Source organism: Python bivittatus, unplaced genomic scaffold, assembly GCF_059951505.1.
Source record: "Python bivittatus isolate LINGU-HERP-01145 unplaced genomic scaffold, Pbiv_v1 ctg000700_np1212, whole genome shotgun sequence".
Classification (NCBI taxonomy): Eukaryota; Metazoa; Chordata; class Lepidosauria; order Squamata; family Pythonidae; genus Python; species Python bivittatus.
The window spans coordinates 20910516-20925956 of NW_028277098.1; positions in this window are offsets into that span (position 1 = coordinate 20910516).

Consider the following 15441-nt stretch of genomic DNA (forward strand, 5'->3'; position numbering starts at 1 on the left):
CATGGTACAGAACAGAAGAGGGATCACCTGTTGTCCTACTTTCTATCTCTATTCTGCTGTTGTTAAGTACATAAAAGGGTTAACATTGGATTAACCAAAAGCCACTCTCTTTGGGACTGTTCATACTAATTACACCCACTATTGTTTCCTGTAGCCCTGGACACTTCTGGTCCTTTTGATAGACATACAGCTATTTAGAGAATATAAATTCTTGCCTGTTCATATTTTTCTCTCCCCTTGCTTTTGCCTGTCTTTTGTCCCCTTTTGCCAGTCAGCTGTTTTTAATGTTTGCTGAAATGTAACAAATAAACATCAAGCTATATTTTTTGCTAGCTGAACTGAGTGGCAAGTGCTGGGTACAAACTAGATGGGAAATTTAGTTACTTTCCAACAGATCAGATCGTCCTCTCTCTTTGCAAGTCCACCTTGGGTTTCTCTCTACAAGGAGTTGGTTGAGGCACAGAGATAGGTTGAATCCTTGAGGACAGTGAACAAAAGGAAGCCATTCAAAACAGTTTGCAGAGTCGAATGGTTTATTTGTGTGTAAGTTTCCAATTCAACCATTCTTTTTCGGCCAATTATCCAATACAGAACACAACGACCAAACTTGAATACACAATCTGTGCTTGGCAAGTTTGCCCCCTGCAGGCTCTAGTTTGGAACAGACCCCAATTTTGGGAAAAATAACCCTTCCTTTTATAGATATCAGGAGAGACAACTGAACTGTGTTTACGTACACTTGCCAAATGTCTATAATTAGTGTCAATTAAGCTGTATGCTGAGTGTGTATATTTGCAGAATTCTTGGGTAGTTCTCCAGAGCTTTTGATTGTAAGGCACTCAGGTGATACTGGCAGATCAGTTCAGATTCCCAATACTGGGATCTATTTAAATCAACAGCCAGGGCTGGCATTCATAGGCAGCCTCTTTTTTTTCCATTCCAATTATCCACCAATTTTCCCAAACAAAGCCAAGAAGTCTAGTTTTTAAAGCTACCAGACATTGCTGCCAAATAGTAATTCGAGGTCTGCAGTGGGACAACTTATCCAGAGGTGCTGCTAGAGCTAAGTTACAGTAAGTTATAGTTTGGGTCCAAGGACATTTAAAATATATATATATTATGCTAAACAAATCAAGAAAAGCACAACTATATATAACAGCATTAAAGGATCAACACAACCTCAAAATGAACAGGTATAGCAGTAAAAAGGAGGGAGAAGGAGAATTATGTTATTAAACAAAAAAATCTCCAAAAACTTTGATCATATTGCTTGAAAATCTTTCTCTTTGCTGCTTGTTTGAAAAAAAAAATAATTCAAATGATACCTAGCAATTACTCACTGCAGTAAATCTGGTGCAGACTTCTCCTTCCAGTGTCATAGAATAATTCTTTTAGCCAAGTTGCTCACAATATCTACCATATTTGATATCAATTTCATCAGCTTCTTTAGCCTTCTAATAAAGAAGAGATACTGGTTTTAAGAGCCACAGATAATGCCTTCAAGATCTTTAACCACTGTGTAACTTCAGAAGAGTGATCACAGATGGACCAAACAAAACAGAGTATAAATGATCAAGAAACACTCTGAAGTAAACTAGTCATGCTTTAATTCTGCAAAAGTTAAAAAAAAAAATCCCCGGAACTGAGCTGATCCGAAGTAATAGTATGAGGCCTGGTTTACTTTCAAAAGCAGATTTAGACACTATTTTTAAACTCTAATTATCACACAATGTACGTTTTTCATGGGTGAATACATCAAAGTTGTATCTGTAACCTCATATTTGAGTAGGGCGGCATATAAATTTAATAATATAGTAACAGTAATAGTAATTATTTATTTATTTATAAATCAAATTTATATCACTGCCCAACTCCCCCACAAGGAGGGACTCTGGGCGGTTCACAACCAGTTAAAACCAATAAAAACATAAATAGTACAGCACAAAATGCAATTATTAAATATGATAAAATCCAAGTGATGGTGGTAATAATAATAATAATTCCCATATATGCCTTGCAGCATTAGGTGAAGGGATCTGAAGCCTTACCAGGATTTCAGTGGGTCAGGCAACTCCTAAAATAAGCCTGAAGAGGGGCTGAATTCTAAAGTTCTTTAATTGAGATGGTAACAAGTCTGAAACCACGTGATCCAGAAGGTTCCATGAATGACCCCAAAGTCAGAGATAAGGTGAATGTAAATACTGCATGACTAGCCAGATGGTCAAGGCTGCAACAACCACGCCACACATCATTTTAAAGAAAATAATTCCTCAAATGTGAGTAGCAGGTAAGTTAAAAAATCCGATAATACTTTTGTCAGTATCTCTCCATGATGGGTATCAGAGCAGGAGTAAGCCTGCCCCTTCTCTGGCTGCGCATCTTCAAAGTCAGCCTATGATTGGTTCATCCGCCTGCCACTCACACTTAGAACGTAGTTTTATTTAAAATGGCATGTGGGCAGTTCCTGGCAGTCTTGATTGGTTGGCCAATAGCGCAATATTTTTATAGCATATGGTGGTGACTGACTGGCTGGAAGACAGACAGACAGACAGACAGACAAGGCAGCAAGTCAAAATAAGAAGAATTGAAGAAGGAAGACGAAGGTGAAAGTAGTAAAGTTAACATTACATGCAGGATGAAGCTGCAAAGAAGAACTAGATTTCAGCAATAGCTAAAACAAAACTGGTCTAAGTTGCAGGATAATCAGATTGCAATAATTGCTTTAAGTGATTCTGTCATTTTGCAGTAACATAGCAAAGGTTAAGGCAATCTGCCTGTATGTGGCTCCATATATACTAGTTCTTAAGCTATATTGCAAGATAAAAAGCAATATTTTCATGCTACAAGCATCTAATTCAATTTCCTTTTGCTTTCCCCAGATAATGTAAAAGTCATGTATTAATTGTGTCTGGGCTCACTCCATTTTTTAACAGTATTGTGTCCTTTTGATCTAATCAATCAAACAGCTATGGTTCACTTTCTTTCCTAAAACAAAAAATTCCAGCTTCCTAAATATTATCTCCTCCATCTCTAATCCCCTTAAATGATCGTTATCAGATTACATAATTTTGAACTCATTAAAACAGTGTACAGCTGCCCTCTGAAGTCTTGCAAAAACATATAGAAGGATGTGGTATAGCCCGGACACAATAATTTTGTGTTCTAAGTTCGTCAGACTACTTCATGTTAGTGAGCTTAAAAACATACTAGAGTGAAAGTCCTCAGCAAGACTGATAGAGCGTGAATGCTTCTCTGTGAAATGCAGGCTTAGCACTTTGGGGATATTCTAGGTGTCCATTTATTCATTTTTCAAACATTTAGAAATCACCTATCTGCCCCAAAGGGTACTCAAGGCAATACATAACTTTAAAAAACAATTTTGGCATATTAAGTTAAGAAGCAATGCAAATCTCCTTTCCAACACCCCGAAGACAGTACAAGCATATTTAATAACTTGCCGAAACCAACCTACATTAAAACAACGCAGGTCGTTCTCCTGCACACTGCCCATGTTCAGTGAGCTGTGTTGCTAATTACAGTCCTTTCCATTTTACATTAGATAAAGTATAATTATATATCTGGCCCTATTAAATCAAATGATTGCCAAACTGCTGTTTGGCTGTGGATAAACCGTTTTCTTTGCTCACGGGTAGCCGAAGGGGTCAAAAAAGTCAGGATGGCAGCTGCAACCATGTGATCAAAGCCCAATGCTGTGGGGAGGTGAATGCCATGAATAAACTTCTCTGCAAACAGATAGCCGCCATATTTTTTTAAAAAAATCATTCTCCCCAATTTATTGGCATTCTGGAAGCAGAGTTTTTGGTTTTGTCCTCACAATGGGAAGGTATAGACTATGTCATCTTCCATCACCTGTAATCTGGAAAGCTGTACCCTAGAATACTGTTGAGTTTCAAAGCAATATGAAACACATTCTGAAAATGAAATGAATGAAATATTATAAATGATAGAAGAACCAAAGGGGAAGTCTCACTCAGATCCACAATACTTCATCTGACGGTGTTTGTTTCTCTAGCTGGTAACAGCAATAGTGGTAGTATTTAAATCATACATTTATGATAACTGTAAATATCCTATGCAAAATCACCCATCTCAATTTGCAGAAATTGGCAGGGACTTCAGTACTGAAGATTGGGCTTACGTTAAAAGAATATCAAGGCTGTCTGATCAAAAAATACATTACCTGCTGTAGCACAACGTATCATTTACTAACTGGCCCATCGTTACACATATTTTAAATACATTATTCAAGATTTGGCTGGGTCATACCAATACAAAAGAAAGGGAATCCAGTTGTATCGAAAGACGGCTGCATTTCTCAGATTTTGTTCTTGAAGAGATACAGTATTGTACTTTCAGTCCAAGTCTGTTATTGATTGCTGGGATTTGTTGCCATGTTTTGGTGTTCAACCAGATCATGAGCAATGCAGTAATTTTTCAGGACCAGGGAAATGGTACCTTTTGATACAAACATGTTCTATTCAAGGTCAAAGTAGAGACAAAACAAGATTAGGCCTAGCAGAACATATTGACAGAAAGACTAGTAAAGTCACTGAAGGGAGTCATCAGCATCAACTAAATTACCAGCACACCTTTTTCCAATAATACCAGCTAGAAAATTAAGGCCCCCAGCAAAGTAGTCAATTGTTAAAAATCCAGATGAGGTTCTTTCACGATCAGCAAGGCAGAATTCCATCTGATCTCTAATTGCTGCAACTAGATAGGATTATTCACACCACAATTATATAATTATTAGGAAACAGGAAAGTAGAAATGTGCTAATTGTTTACGCCCATAGAATAAAGGCTGGTGGACACAAACTTCCTCTCACAGAAGCCTTCCAGCCCTTGAAGTGTAATCTTACTTCCTATTTTGGGATTAGCAGCTTGGTACTTCTCCCTGCTATCCGTCTCTTACAAGTGACACCTCACCTTGTATCTACCCCCTAAGCCCAAAGTGCAAGGAAGATAGGGCTCTCACATCTCATGCTGCATTTCTGTCAGTTAAAAAGTCAAAATCATAAGTTGACCTTTAGTGCCATCTCCTGGCCATGTAGCATAGAGACATAATGACTAGAGGATTCGGCCCTTCTTCCCCCAAGCCTCAGGGAGATAAACCATTCTCACAAGAGATAAACAAAATCAAACTTTATTTTTAAAAAATGAAATGTGATTTCCCCCCACTTTTCCATTTTTAAACTTTAAGTGTTGAAATGAAGTTCTGCCAGAAATAAAGAGCTCTCTGCCCCCAAACTGAATATACATATTACCTATTTCTACAGAAACAGCAGGCTTCCTAAAACAAAGACCTTCGCTTCTTTTCCTGGACTTCTCCGGCTTCTTGGAGATTTCAAATGTTCATCAGAGGCTGCTGGGAAGATAATAGCCTCTTTGCACAGATTTCTCCTGATTGTTTTAAAAAGTGGAAACTTTTTATACATCCATTGAGGAAGGGTATACATGGGAAAGTCATATCTCAGTTATGGGAATATAGAATGGGAATCTCTAGTCTGGCATGCAGACTACAAAAGGAGATTTTTTTTAATAAAAATTGCCAGTTGGCAAGTTCCAGCTTTTATTGTGAAGTATTGAAGGAAACATACTGCATAATAGAGGGAGTCTATAATTTCTTGCATGGCTGAAGCATTCCAAATCTCCTAACAGATAGCTAAATGTATACATACCTGTTTCCTTAAGAAAACAAATATATAGCTCTTGATGCTACTGCTTTTAATTTATCCATACAGGTGGCAGAACCAAGCTGACTTGTTTCATCTTGAAAAGGCTGAGCAGGGTTGGAACTTGAATAGGAGACTACCAGAAATTTTCAGGACTGTAGAGATAGCAGCAGTCAACTGCAGAATGCTCTCTCTGCTTAGCTATTTTTTAAAAAAACAATATTTGTATTGATGTTAATAATGCAACCACAAATGTAAATTAAAAACAAAAACAAACATGGAGACAGACCAAATGAAACAAAACCAAAAATCCTACAAAACTAGCAAGCCTCAACAGAACAAAAGCCACTTTGGTTATTTCTCATTACTTCAATATTGACTTTAGAACTAATTATTATATTACATCTATATAAATATTACTGCAACTAAAGTATTTAAAAAGTTGAACCAGATCAGGCAGAATCATTCTGTGCAGGTTTTTTTTTTCCTTTTCACCAATAAAAAACCAATTCAACTGACATATCTCAATAAATCAGCTTTTAGTATCTAGTACGTAAGTGCCTTTCCAGGAATACAGAATAATCTTTTTGGCAACTGTCCAAGCACAGCAGTTCCAAAATTGGCTGGTGTGGGTCTTCCGGGCTGTGTGGCCGTGTTCTTGAAGTTTTGTTTCCTAACGTTTCGCCAGCACCTGTGACCGGCATCTTCAGAGTGCAGGAGCACAGACAGGAGCAGTTCTCTCTATGCCCAGCCTGGGCACAGAGAGAACTGCTCCTGTCTGTGCTCCTGCACTCTGAAGATGCCGGTCACAGGTGCTGGCGAAACGTTAGGAAACAAAACTTCAAGAACACAGCCACACAGCCTAGAAGACCCACACCAGCCATCATATGCCAGCCGTGAAAGCCTTCGACAGTTCCAAATTTTTTTATATAATTAGAATTAGGGAGATGTACTTTGAAATTTGCAAGATCGATGTCAGCCTTGTGAGGTAGTCCAGACAAGTAGTACAACCAGGAGTACTAACCCTATCTTTATTGTAAGGTTAAATTAACAGAATCTTGCAAGTCTGAAAGTATATCTCTCCCACCTCCTAGTCCAAGAAAATAGGGTGAGTTCCTTCTGAGATGTTTGTCATACCCCCATTGCTTCTGCAGACTCAACTGCCTCTTATCTGACCATTATGTGGTCTGCAGCTCTTTCTCCTGTCTCCCAAGGTCATTCCCACATACCATTACACCCAGTGATATAATTTAAAATCAGGAAAAGCTTCCATTTTCATGTGGAAGCCCTAACTTTGAATGGTTGATTATTGGTATTTGACCATTCCATGGGAATTTAATTATTTGCATGTCAATTTATTTAAAATATCTGAGTGGGATTTATATAGGCATTCCTCTTAACATTATTTATCATCCCTGAGGCCATATTCATCTTCGTTACATTTATTATTTCCCATGAACTCAGAAGTATTTTCATTCATCTATTAATATCCCCATTAATTTGCATTATACAATTTGAAGTATTCATATCTATCAAGCAGAATATTTTCCTAGGAATAATTATCTCCAATAATTAATTATTTAATAGAATCTGAACAGAAAGCAAAAGCCAATTATTTACATATGTCCTTAAATACCTTATCACCAATTGGCAAACTGTTAGATTTATTCCAATTTATTGTATACCTAGAGACTGTACCATATTGCTACACCATCTCCACAAAAGTGAGTAAAGATCTTTGATAATCATTAAAAAGCCCCAAAATATAATCATAATTTATGTTTGATCCCTGGTACCTGAATACCTTAAATCTCCCCAGATTGTCTTATTAGACATCCCAAAGTTCCAATACAAAATAAAATGTTAAAATAAGGGACATCCTTGAGGAGGTCCAAAACAGATCTTAATTACAGGGAAAATAATCCCATTAGTAATTACAAGTACCATTTGATAAGTATAAGAATTAGAATAATATATTTGTACCCAAGAAATAAAGTTTAATGGAAATAAATTTTAATAACTTGTTCCAAAAATGTAATTAACACCATATCAAAGGATTTTTCTAATGATAATTGTCTCCTGAATCCCAGAATATATTACTAAATTATTATCAGAGGCCTGATCTTCTTTCATAAAACCAGACTGTGCAGGAAGGATGATTGATGGTAATATCTTCTACAATCTTCATGCCAAAATTACAGTCAAAATCTTAGGATCTACATTTAACAAGAATTCATGGCTACTGTGGCAACCACGGACATCACAAATTTTGGGGAGGTCTCACATTAAACCTGTTTTTTGTCTTGGGACAGCTGTCATGTGATCTGAAAGTACAGTGGTGCTTAAAAGTTTGTGAACCCTTTTGAATTTTCCTCAATAAATGAACAAGTATAATGTTTTTGACACATTTGTTTAATTGGTTTCTCTTTATCTAGTTTTAAGGCTTGTGTGGAGAAAAGATCACATTTTAGGTCATATTTATGCATTTTTAGGTCATTATTGAACATTCAAAATGGTTCACAAACTTTTAAGCACAACTGTAAAGGACATTACCATTAGTTCTTTGTCATCATTAGATCACTCTCTGGTTGTTTTCAGTTTACCAGTGCTACTACCCTGTGCCCCACACCACTTGCAAGTTTCTTGGTTCTCTGAGAACCTCTGGAAGATAAAACATCAGAAGAGATGCCTAGAATGCTGTTGGAAGAAGACAAACAGCAGATTCAATTGAGCACATGTAAGATCCCACTTTAGGGATTACTTCATGGCGATAAGAGTGTTGAAATATAGTTACTTCTCCACTCTCATCTCATCCACTGATAACCAACCAGTGGCCCTTTTTCAGGAGACCTATTCCTTACTGGGCAGGGATGAGCCTCAAGGCCATTTATCAGACCACTGTGAAAAATATCCTAAGACACCAAGTGGGTGAAGTCACTTCAGACTTAGCTTGGAGTTGAACTTCAACTGAGCAGGTCCAGTCAAGGTGGCAGAGATATGATCTTGTTTGATTACCAGGAAGGAGTTTGATCCTGATGAAGTGGACAGGCTTCTTGGGAGTGTTAGCCCAGTCATCTGTACATGAGATCCTCATCTGTACATGAGATCTTGTCCCTCCTAGTTGGGAAAGGCAGCTTGAGAGATGACATGTGGTTCAGTCCATGTGGTGGTGTTGGACTCTTTGAGAGAGGGGGTATTCTGCTAGTCTTGAAGGAGGCACTGGTGTGTCCCCTCCTCAACAGGCCATTGCTGCATCTAACTATCCTGGATAATTTTCTTCCAGACTTCCTTTTTTAGGGAGAGTTCTTGAGAAGGTGGTTAGGTTGCAATTACAGAGAACTCTAGAAGAAACTGATTACCTGGATCCTTTCCAATCAGGTTTCAGGTCTGGATATAGTACTAAGCATTACTTCTGCTTTTTGATGACCTACTGTATGTTGGAACCAGGGCAGGGGTGGTGCACCAGTCCTCGTCTTCCTAGATCTCTCAGTGGTTTTTGATACCATTGACAAAGATATCTTTCTGGACTGCCTGTAGGGAATGAGAGTGGATGGCATGGTGTTACAGTGGTTCTCCTCCTTTATCTGTGGCCAGTTCCAGTTGGTATTGGGCGGGGGGAGGTCAAGCGCCCAACCCTGATTTGTGGGGAGCATACCACTCTTGCCTCTCCTATTTAATATCTACATGATATTAGAGCAGATTATCCATCGATTTGGGATCACATGCATCTGTATGCTGATGATACTCAGTTGTACATCTTGACTCCTGGCTGACAAAGCGATGCGTTCAAGATCTAGTCCCAGTCCTGGAGTTTATATGGGGAAAATAAGCTTAGGCTCAGTCTTAGCAAGAATGAGTGGCTGTGTGTGCTTGGTCTTCCCGGTTCTGGGAACCGTCCACTTTTGGTCCTGAACGAGGTTGCACTGCCCTATTTGGTACTGGCATGCAATCTCTGGGGCTCTTTTTGGATTCTCAACTGTTGCCAGGAAGACCTTTGCACAAGTTCAACTTGAGTGCCAATTGTACCTGTTCTTGGTTCGAGAAGCTCTCCTTACAGTCACTCATGCCTTGGTCACTTCACGAGTGAACTATTGCAATAGATTCTAATGGGGCTGCCCTGAACACAGTACAGAAACTGGCCACTCCTTGTATTTTTTATATTTTCAGTAGGAAGCCCATCTGTCCCAGGGACTTTCCCATCTGTTCAATAAGTATCTTTATATTCACATAAATGAGAACAGAACCCCGCAAATTGAGAATTAATTACATTATAGTCCCTAGAAATAATCCATATAGAATCTCTTGTTATAGGACTTATATAATCTTGTTTCAGTCAAGAAGCCAACAGTTTGCCAGGTTGTTCCTTCTGTTCCCAATACATCTGCTTAATACACTTAAATGAATTTTCCATATTCACAGTCTATAACTGAGTGCCAACTTCACAGATCTAAAGCCACAATACAATTCTAAAGTGTGTTTTATAGCACAGATAACAAAGCTTCCTTTGCATCCTCTTTTAATTCTCTACAATAAAGTTCTTTTGGTAAGACTAAGACCAAAGGAACTTAGACTATAGTCTTATCATGTATGAAAGCTTTAAGTGCATTCCAGGCAATCTTCACATTTGCCAATTATCTATTTATTTGAAAAAAAAAAATCAATTATTTTTTTGTTCATCAATAAACTGAGGATCATCTAGCAAAGCCATTTGAAAATACTACCTTACACCAAAATGGATTTTCTTATCCAAACCAAATAACATTGGAATTGAATCAATATAATACTTGTCTATTAATTATGACTGAGATATTTAAAAATAATCTGAATATGAACATGTGCTCTACAGAGCTGGTAAAAAAGTATATTCCTGATTAAATTTATTTGTCTCCATATACAGGCATTGACCAAATTAAATTCCTGAACATATACATAGACAGCACTCCAACTCTAGAAGGGTTTTACCCAGAAATTTTATCCCAAATGATTAATAGATCCAAAACTAAATTAAAATCTCCAGCTACAATTAGGTGCTCCACCCATAAGCAAAAAAGATTTGTGAAACAATTGTGCAAACTGTCTGGTTGTCCATTGTTAGACCATGAGAAAATTATATAAGCCGTCTGATTGTTTCTATAATTGATCACCAAAATTATATAATAACCATCAGTATCCAAAATTTCCACTTCATAATTAAGTTTCTATAATTATTATTGCCAATCCTCTCATCATTTTTCAGTTTCCACTTACAGTACTGTACATGAATCTGATCCACCCAATCTTAGCCAGTACATCTTTTAATCAGAGAGCATATGAGTTTTCATGCAAACACCAACTTCAGGCTTCAGCAGCTTCAATTTGAAAAACAAGAATGCTTTTTCCCTTTTAGATGTACCTCTCAATCCTTTAACATTCCACAATACACACAATCACATCATTTTAAAGAAAAAAATATTAGAAATCTATGATTTTTTACTGAGAATACTGAACTTGATCCCATGTCAAAGTCAGAAGCCAAATGACAATTTAAAAAAAAATTATTTGTTCTATTTACGAAAATAAATCTGCTCTGTTTGGGATTTGTTTTTCATTTATCTAGTTATTGATATTATGGTTTTCTAAATGTTATTTCAAGATTATGTGGTGGTTTGTTTGATTGTTGTCCTGTTCAGATGCAGTTTTGCCAAACTTACCAAGTCATCTTTCAAGATGACTCGGTTTGCTCAGATTTGGGACTGCATTTATGCTGCTGAATCATTCCTTGCTGCTGATGCTGCTATGCTGTATTATGGCTTTAACATGAGCCAATGTACAGATTTATTATTTTTAATCTCATTTTGTGCTGTCACTTTAGGGTTATTTTGTTAGGATGAAAGGTAGGTAATACATATCCTAGATTTCGTTTCACCTAAAGATTGGGATTGGAAATTCTTATTGCTGAAGGTATAGATTAAATTGCCAAGAGCCACTGCCATTAGATAATTATCTTCTGCTTTGGAGAGAATGGTTGTTGTTCATAGGCCACATTGCTTCCGCTGTATGCTATGAAAGTATCTTGAGTTGAATCCCATCTCTCGGGTGTTCCTGACTTTTGTTCCTCTGTTTAAGGCTGACACTGACTGTGCCTACACTTTAAGGTAACTTGACCACCATAACAATCTCAGGTAGCTTTCACATATGCAAGGGCAGAGTCCGTACTGTTAGATAAGTCACCATATAGCCAGCCCCACAAGCCCCAGCCAACATAGTCAATGGAGAGGAATGCTGGGAGTTGGACTTCAGTGAATCTGGATGGCCAGCTATATAGAAATTAAATCTTACAAAAGCTAGTGTGGGTAGAGGGCTAGGCTAGTATCAGCGAGATCTGAATTCAAAACTCTGCTCAGCTAGAAAATCCATCTGGTGTCTTGGACCTGTCATTCTGTGCTCGTGTTCCATCTCACAGAGTTGTTGTGAAGGAAAAGTCAGATAGCTACCTATTTCTCCTAGAATTCCTTTGAGGATGGGTAGAAATAAAAATAGAATGTGGCATAAAAATAGCAAAACCCAACATTTGCTGGAGAATTAAACACATAAGCATGCAAATTCTTCCTCTTTAGTCATTGCTTTTATATTTCACTTTGCAATATATGCTCCCAAATTATTGAGTGGAGCCCCAAGCATTCAACTGTTTGAAAGCTAATCATCACTAACCAAGGAGTTTCACATTCTCTGTCTCCTGCTTGTCAAGACAACTGCTGTAGTATAAATCTATGAATCATAAAACCACAGCTATTTTTAGTAGGGCTTTCTCTACCCCACACCCCATCCCCATCACAGATATCAGACTAGCATTTACAGCAACCTATCATGTTTGGCAGAACAACTTATTCATTTGTTGCTTGATACCCATATAGACAACAGATTTTCAATAACAAGCATTATTTCTGTCAAGGTCATTCCAGGAAAGGTGGGAGAGATTGGAATGAGAATTTCATGCTTGTAAATTATATTATCAGTCCAAGTAGATGGAAGATGTTTACAGAGCTTTAATGATACTACTGAGGGAAGAGATTGTTGTGAATATATGAACACTGATATATTAGGGGAAAGGCTATTTGTTTTTAAGCCTTAAACATCCTTCTAGGTCTTTGCTCTGATATCCTCCAGTTTGTTGAATTTGGACAGGGAGGACTGTATCTTTCCTGAACAGTAGTAAAATTGGGCCACTCTCAGTAGGAACCCAGTCATAAGTGATACAAGGGTTCAATGCCTCATCATTTGTATGCAGACTTCAGCTTTAATACTGAACATTGTTCCATGGGAACGATGAAAGCAAAGTCAGTAATGTATAATGGTTAGGGTGCTAAAGCAGATTAGGGAAATCCAGGTTCAGATCCACCATCAGTCATGGGTGCTCACTGGGTGACTTCAGTCTAGTCATGTAATGGTATGTGGGAAAGACCCTGGGAGATGAGGCGAAGAGATGCTGCCTAAGGAATGGTCAGATAAGAGACAGCATAGCCCACAGCTGCATAATGTGAGGGGCAAGAGGCTCAGAAGAGACCCTCCCTAGTTTCTCAGGCTGTAAAGTAGAAGGTGGGAGAATTGTACTTTCAGACTTGCAAGATTAATGTAGCTTTACAATAAAGTACAATTAGTTTATCTGGTCATGTTTCCTGTCTGGCCTACCTAGTAAGGCTGACAAGTCACTATATCTCAGTCCAATCTAAATTGCCCTGTTGTACAGACAAAAAAGAGTATGTAGTGCTAGGCAGGGTACCTTGAAATTTGGAAGGAATGGCAAGATGTAAATCTAATCCATAAATAAATTAACAGCCTGAAATCCTGAAGAATCACTGCTAATCAACTGTATAAGATATTGAGTTAGATGAATCAATAATTTGATTCAGTATAAAGCAGCCTCATATATCTACATATACAGTTGTATCAGATTAAGCACTTTAAAAAATATGCTTAGCTTGGAATTGTTATTCATGGTTATCAAATACTAACCATTCCAGGTATGCAGATATAGATAGGTCAATCTGACTGGGCATGTCCTTCCACTCCTGTTCACCACTGTATTTCCACTTGAGGAAATGGAACAATGATTCCTCCTTTTAATTGTTACCGAAGTATAGGAAAGCCTTTTCAGGGGAGAGGTTTAGCTCCATCCCTTCTATGGCAGAGGAAGGTCATTTTAAAAGCATTTCATTAGCATGCAGATTTGAGGATATTACATCACATATACTGTTGCATTGTTACTAATTTTTATAAAGGAACTAGGTGATGATCTTTTTTCATTCTCTGTATGGAGGTGGGGAGGACCACTTCTGTCATTACTGGGAACATGGTTACGATGTTAGATGTGTAAAAAACATAAGACTTCTGGTGGCATCTCTAAACTGATATTGTACATTTATTTATTTATTTATTATTACATTTATATGCCACCCAGCTCCCCCAAAGATATGTAATATCTCTTACATACTTATATGACTATACAAATATTAGTCATTCACCATTAGTTTATAATCTTCAATTGGCTAGCTGGACATAGTGAATTCATGTCATGGTGATGATCCTTGTGGGAGAGGACAGTTCTACTTTTAAATGACTTTGAATTTTTTTGTTTATTTAGAAAAATCAGGCCATACATTTTAACTGAATAAGGTATACCAGAAAGCAGTTTAACCAACTGCTTCACTAGAACACATAGAATTATAGGGTTGGAAAGGACCTGCAAGTCTTGTAGTGTAACCCCCTGCCCCCTGCCCTGGAATCCTCATACGAAATGGCTGTTCAGTTTTTTGCTTGAAAACCTCCAGTGATGGAGCACCCATGACTCCAGGAAGCAGGCTTAAACTGCTTAATAGCTATCATGGTCAGGAAATTCCTCCTTATTTTGAATGTGGATCCCCCTCTGTAAAGCTTTCACCCATTGGTTCTTGCCTTACCCTCAGGAACCATGGAGAATAAATCCACGCCTTCTTCCCCGTAACAGACCTTCAGGTATTTGAAAACTGCTGTCTTGTGTCCCCTCAGCCTTCTCTTCTTTAGGCTAAAAATACCCAATTCCTTTCCGTAGTCTTCAAAGGATTTAGCATCATTCCCTGCCCTCTTCAGTTCCTCAGTGTTCTGCTTGTATTCTGACAATCAGAACTGGATTCATTATTCCAGGTGTGGACTGACCCGTGTGGCATACAGCAGAACTATCAATTCCCATGAAAAGTGCATGTATAGACACAATCCAGGACCTCTACATCTGCCAGCATGAGCTTCCTTTAAGGAAAGTGTGCCCATTCCTGTCTCCTGATGACCTGCCACTGTTTTATCCACAACTAAAAAAAGGATAGCTACAATGTTTAATATATAAAGTGAGTCAGTTTTAAAAGTAATTAAAAATCATGGCCGCTGGTCAAAGGCTGTTAAATAACAATGTGATTGTTATTTAACAATGTTTCGGTGCAGGCCCTGCCTTCTATGCTCTCGTAGACCTGAGAATAACTGGACTTGTGAATACAGACTCTAAGAGGGGACAGCCAAAATACAGCTTTGAGCATGGAAAGGGGGAGCCCAGGCTATCAGAGATGTAGCTGGAAAAAAAAGAGCATTAAATTGGGAAAGTCACCTACATGCTGATTGGGAGAGAACAAGCAATTCCCAATCAAGCCCTCATCTGGAGATCGGACAAATATTCTTCCCATTCTTCCCATATATCTTCCACAGCACAAAGTCAGAGTTTTTCCCACCTTAGAAAACATTTA